This window comes from Rutidosis leptorrhynchoides, chromosome 6 (genome assembly GCF_046630445.1).
Source record: "Rutidosis leptorrhynchoides isolate AG116_Rl617_1_P2 chromosome 6, CSIRO_AGI_Rlap_v1, whole genome shotgun sequence".
In the NCBI taxonomy this organism is placed as follows: Eukaryota; Viridiplantae; Streptophyta; class Magnoliopsida; order Asterales; family Asteraceae; genus Rutidosis; species Rutidosis leptorrhynchoides.
Window position 1 is genome coordinate 331191652 of NC_092338.1, and position 6754 is coordinate 331198405.

At 36.7% G+C, this 6754-nt stretch overlaps 1 pseudogene; it reads right to left on the minus strand.

Annotated features, from left to right (window-relative positions):
- Positions 1 to 490: 490 nt before the first annotated feature.
- LOC139851438 (large ribosomal subunit protein bL9c-like) lies at positions 491 to 4254 on the minus strand (annotated as a pseudogene).
- Positions 4255 to 6754: the final 2500 nt, after the last annotated feature.

Here is a 6754-nt window from a genome sequence, read left to right on the forward strand (position 1 = left end):
TGTACACAATAAGAACAACAACAACAAAACCCAATACCACATGAGTTGTGTATGGGGGAAGTAAGACGTAGACAATTCTTCCCCTATCCACATGAGTTGTCTGTGAAAGGTGACCTCTAGGACAAATGCCTGTTTGTATATAGGAAAGTAAGGGCGCGTTTACTTGTAGAAAAATGGCGGACTTTTCCTAAACTTTTTCCTAGTAAAAACTGAATCAAAATGCATATATTCAAAATTCCAAGAAAACATAAAACTAGTATTGCGCCAATTATAAAACACAAGATACAATGTCCCATATCTAGCATATAAGCTAACAACTGGTAGCTTACCTAACTATGTGTTCGTCTTTAAATCAATTTAATAGATTAGCTAATACTTTGGTATACAGAAAAAAGTTAACTTGATAAGCAAAGAGTGATATAAAACTATAATTTATAGCTTAGTAAACGTACTTTGTGTAAAGAGCGTGATCGGTTAAGTGTTATTTTTCTTAGTTGGCAAATACATTCAACCTCACTTGAGCGCTGACGTCAGGATGAAGCTTTAACTCTGCAATATACTCTCCTGTTTCTCGGATCTCAGGTAGAGAAACAATTCTTTTGTCGATATCACTACAAACATTAATTCATAATAACACTCATAAGTAATCTTTTCAGCAACAGAAGAATAAATCTTATAGTTAAGAACCTGAAAGCCTAATTCACTAACAAAAGGCTTAAACTTTCTTGATTTCTGCATTGGGAACATGCTTAATTTGCACATTACCTTATTTAATAGTCAATAAGAGCATAATGTTAAAGATGATTAACTTTTGTAACATTACCTTAAAGATGTAACTTGAAAGAAGATTACCTTTGAAGTTGTGCCTTAATTATGTCAACAAGATCTTGAGCAGTAACACTGCATAAATAATTTGTGTTAGGATGAGTTTATAAAGAAAATGTGGATAATAAAATTATTTATCGAGTTATTTTATAATAATATAGTGCAAACCTTCCAAAAATTTGCTTTCCTTTCCCTCCCTTATGTTTGACCTTGAAAGCTCCAACAGTTTTGAAAATTCGAGCAAGCTGCAGAGCCTCTTCTTTTACCTATTAAACAAAAACTAAACCGTTTAGCCCAATATAACCAAAACGTATATAACATGATATAGAATTCTTTACATATGATCACATGATATATATCATGTGATCAATCTTTCGTCTGTCTGTATTCTATTTATCCTATCGTCAGCTTTCGAGCGAGAAGCAAGTGTAAGTTTCAAAGGTCGCTCGTAAATACCCGTTGTTTTTCAGCCTCAATTCTTTCTTCTTCAACCTTCATTTCCCTGGAGAAAGAAAAAATATAAATTCCGGAGGATTAGGATTGTTTATTTATATTAAGACATTACAGGTTACTTACAAATCATATCAAACTATAAATGATGTATTAATTAATAATGTATATAAGCAAAAGCTATCCAGAACTTACTATTGTGTGTATTTTACATCTTATAACTTGAAAGCGATGATGTGGCAGCAATTAAGATAGTGTCGTGGTATCGTATATGGTTACACGTTGTTCCAAAATCCAGTCACCCGATTAAGAGGTGATCCGGTACGTACGATAGCAAGTTTTGGGAAGTTCAATATATACGATAGATTTTTTTGTAGTTCGATACATACAACAGCAAAAATGGTGAAGTTTGACACGTTCTAGTGTAGTTTGCCCTATAATCTACAATGCTATCTTATCCGCCATCACATTCACACAGTATTTTCTAATGACAGTTTGGCAAATTCAAGATTCAAACAGATTCAAACATTATTTCTAACTGACATTTGCACAAACAGGTGGCATGCATTATAAAAAATAACTAATTAACCCTTAAACCCCTACTCAAAATTAGCTAAATTCAACTTAATTGGCACAACAACCATTAAAATTAATCAATAAAACCAACCAAAGAGTACGCATTACTTGAGAAGAACAGGAGTAACAATCCGAGCTTTCCCACAAGGATGCAAATAGTTTCTGTAAAACCCAGCTTTCACATCCAAAAGCTGCCCTTTTTTCCCAATATCAGTTACATCCTAAATCAAAATTATCTACAAATTCCAACAAATATAACCACAAATTAACGTACACATGGCGAATTTAAGTAGATACCCGTGGATCACCGCTAGTTTGAAAAATTCTAATAGAAAATACACTCTAAAAATTGTATAGTTCACCACTTAATTTAAAGGACAAATTGCCAGAAAGGTAACATAAGAGCCACTTTTTCAATAAAAGGTATATCAGTTTTTTCTTTGCCCATAAAGGAGTGTGATTTTAATTTAGTGCGGGTGTCTGATTGAAAAAGTGTTGCAATTGAGGTAATATATGACATGTGGCGTTTTTACTTTATTTTCTTTTCTTACTTATTAATTCCACCTATCAAAATAACTTCCCAGTCATAACTTCAAAGTCAAACATCTTCTGTGTTTTATAATTATCCGTCAACATCTTCCGGTCAATTAAATACACTATTTGTTTAATTGTATCATCACTTCAAGATCGATCAAAATTCCCATAGTCCAACAACGACAAGTTTTTAACTTCCGGTCATCATACTTGCAAACTACAAATCTACAAAAAGATTACACCTACAAACTTCCGGTCACCATACCTGCAAACTTCCGGTCACATACACATACTTCGATTTCGATTTTCTGGTACAAAAAGATGATCACACCTTAGATGGTTACATACTTACATATACACATACTTAGATCTATAAGTAGGACTGATTTCGATTTCGTATTTAGATAACCACCACCGTCATCTATTGAATCGGTTTCGTGTTTAGATCTGATTTCGATTTAAAAATTTTGAGATGATTTCGTGTTCGCGTTTAGAGCATCAACATATGGTTACTCTGAAGAGTGATCGGAATGTATTGTTCTATTCAGATTTCGTGCTTGTGTTCGTAATTTTTATTTTGAAGAACATATCTTATGAAAAATATGGAGAACGGATCTGTAGAAATATGGATATAAAAGCTGAACACATTTTATATGAAGGTTGAAAAGACCTTTTTGTAACATGGATAAAAAAAATGGCGTCAATGACATGGATATAAATAAAGATAAAAAAAAATACATGGAAAAGAAAAAATAATACATAAGAAAATGACATGGAAATGAAAAAAAAAGAAAAAAAAAAATCCAAGTTGTCAATTTTTACCTCGATTGCAACACTTTTTCAATCAGACACCCTTTTACGCACTAAATTGAAATCACACTCCTTTATGGGCAAAGAAAAAACCAGTGTTGTAAAAGTCGGCCGACTTGGCCGACGCGTCGGCCGATGCGTCGTTTTTTTGAGTTCTCCGTCCCGTTTTTTCTGAAAACGACTCAAAAGACGGTCAAAGCTAAAAGTTCGGTCAAAGTCTGTCAAAGACGGCCAAAGTTAGTCAAAAACGGTCAAAATCAGTCAAATTTTCGTCAAGATATGATATGTTTTAAAATTAGGGTTTGTTTTCATTTTTTTGGTCCGCTCTTTTCTCTGTGTCCTTACTGGTTATGTACTCGGTAACATTAATTGAGTTTGAAGTTTGATTGCTTTTAAATTCAAATTCTTATTTAAGAAATTTATGGTACAGAATCAACTATTATATATATATTTAAGAATTTATTAATAAAGTCAACGTTGGTCAATGACCGTTGCGTCTCCGATGCGTTCCCGGCTCGACCGACGCGTCATTTTTAGGTATCGACCGATGCGTCACCGACTCGCGATTTTTACAACCTTGGAAAAAACTGATATACCCTTTATTGAAAAAAATTGGCTATTATGTTACCTTTCTGGGCAATTTGCCCTAATTTAAAGGTATGACTAATTTTTCAAATCTAAAGTTATTCTTTTAAATTGTATAAGACCACTAAATTATATTACTCGTACCCTATATATTTGTCGAATTTGTAATTTTTTTCAAGGTAATCTATCACTAAAATATATAAATTAGTATTGAAAAAATTTTCAGTACCTAATTGAGTTATAATCCTAGAATCGCCACTGCATATAAAAACACTAAATTTTGAGAAAAAGTGAGTAATTTGGGTTATACCTTGCGTGTTTTCTTGGCTTTCTTTTGAGCAAAAATTAAAAAGTTGAAGATTTATCGGAAACTTTGATGAATTTGTTGGTGGTGGTGATTGTTGAAATGCGGTTGTTGTTGTTGAGCCATGGAGACGAATTCCATGACAAACTTGCTGCTGCAGGGGACGCCATTGATGATTTATATCTTATCCGTAGCTACAAGTTCTTGTTACGAGATAGAACTATGGTGTCTATTTTGTGGTTATATAAATATATGTACTTTCAAAAATTTCAGTAAAACAGTAGTGTAATGTTAAGGATGAAAATAGCGGTTGTCGTAAAATGTGATAGGTGAGGAAGTGATTTACGATCACTTTTGATTAGTTAAAACGTTTACACAATATATAAATATACTTGCGAATTTTCTTTTCACGGGATCTGGAATTTGTTTGGATTTTGGACGGTTGTCGGGGTTGGTTTGCTCGCCAGAATCATCCTCCCCGCTCATGGTTACCATCTTCCTTCTTTTGGCGGTTGTGGTGACGAATTCCTGACCGAATTCTACAATCGTTAAGGTAAGATCTCTGCCCGCGGCTATTGCGAGTGGTTGACGGCTGCTAGCGGCTGACGACTGTTCTGGGTGGCTATATCTAGTGGGTGGGGGCTATTGATCGACGCTATGGTGGCTGTTCGGTGGCTACTAGTGGTTGTCGATGGCTGTCAGTGATCCAGTGGTTGTTGGCGGCCGTTATGGCTGCCCGTAGCCTATGGCGGTGTAGCGGTTGTCGGGGTCTGCTGATGGTTGTCGGTTCCTGTTGATGGTCGTCGGCGGAAACAACCTGCTGGTTGTTGGTCACTTGGGTCTGAGGATTTGTATGTCCTCATAAAATTTGGCGGAGATGGCCTGGCTTTTATTGGTTTGACTCTGCGGTTCGCGTCGTTTGGTTGTTGCTTGTCTGATTAGTTCATAGCTTTCATGTAGTCGAGTCTATTCGGGTGGGCTTAATGTCGTTGTCGACGTGTGTTGATTTAGTTGACCTCGGAAAATTGATGTTTACCGGAGTGTTCTCTCGGGGTCCTTTTTCTGCTCGAACGGGGATTTGATCTTATTTGACGGGCTAGTGTTTCTCTGGTTCTTGAGTTGATACAGGGTTTTTCGAAAACGAGTGGTTACTTTGGTTTGCAGGCCTCGGGTTAGGTGTTGATGGAATGCCCGACTTTCTTTTTAGTTGACCGAATTTTGAGTAGCGGCGATTGTGGTGTTAGATACGAGGTTTTATATATGTTTTAGATTTAGGTTTGGTGGTGTGTTGTACTGTCTTACAATTTCAATGTGCTCGCTCTCTTTCAATTATCGTCGGACGTTTTAGAGAGAGACCTTTCAATTTTGTCGTTCATGTCATTATCAAGGTCATTCGTAAGACAAATTCCGTTAAATAAACCGTGACCAATTACCGGATCACGATCCACGCCACACGAAAGTGTTTACACGTAAGCCTAGTACAACGCAGTGACGTCACATAAGCCCTACCAATGGCAGTGCGCACACGTGTCATCAGGATGCCACGTAAGCCCAACATAATAATATTAAAAGGCTTGGGCACAACTCCCATGTTGGCCAAGCCCAAGATAGAATGACACTTCAGCATAGTCAGGCCCATTAACAACACAAACCCTAGTGTTCGCCTATAATATGCTACCTTCGTTCCTAAGACATAAAACATGTCACATCAAAATCATTGACATTTAATATTTTCTCTCTCTCTCTCTAAAGTATTCTCTCACTACTCAACTCACTAACTCACTCTGTCCATATTCGAGTCAAATACATCCAAATCGGTTGAATGCTACCCCTTCGAGATCTTCATCTCCATCAGAATTATTCACAATAATCGGACCGGAGAGCGAACAACATACACCCCTCACTCTTTGCACTTAATTCTATAACTGGGAACCGTTCCCTAGTCGGTTAATGGAAATATGCTTGGTCAAATGGCTCCATCCGCTACGAACTAAGGAATCAAATATAGGTCATCCGTTCGTAAAACTCCATACCTATAAAACGGCAAAACATGCTACATAGGCAGCGAAGAAAGGCAGAAGTACTAGAAGAATAGGAATCAATGCCATTTACTTTTTCTCTCGTACAAAACATAAATCCATCAAATGAAACTCTAATCATAACTACCCATATAGCCAATGGTAGAGTAACAAGGGTATACACGGACACAGGAGACGGCGCTGGAATAATGTATGAGCATTGTTACGAGCGATTGCCCCAAGAATCACATGACAAGCTTTAGAAAGCCACAACACCTCTAGCAGGATTCACAAGTGAGCCAACATGGCCAATAGGAAAGCTCACGTTGGAAGTGACACGGGGTCAGGAACCACTCACCCGGACCATCGTACACAGAATTCTAGGAAGGAACGCAATGCAAAAATCTGGTACCGTATCCTCAAAAGTACAGATTGCTAAAATTTCCTACACCAACCGGATAGCAACAATACACACATCAAAATTGCATCCACAAAAGTACAAGCAGGTAAATATTGTAAAAGAACCAATGAAAAACGCAGGCGTGACAATATTACCAAACATGGAGTTCCCGGACATAAGAATAATGCTAGGAGAAATGGTATCAAAGGAAACAAAAGCCGCACTAGGAAAACTTCTAACATCACTCTAGAT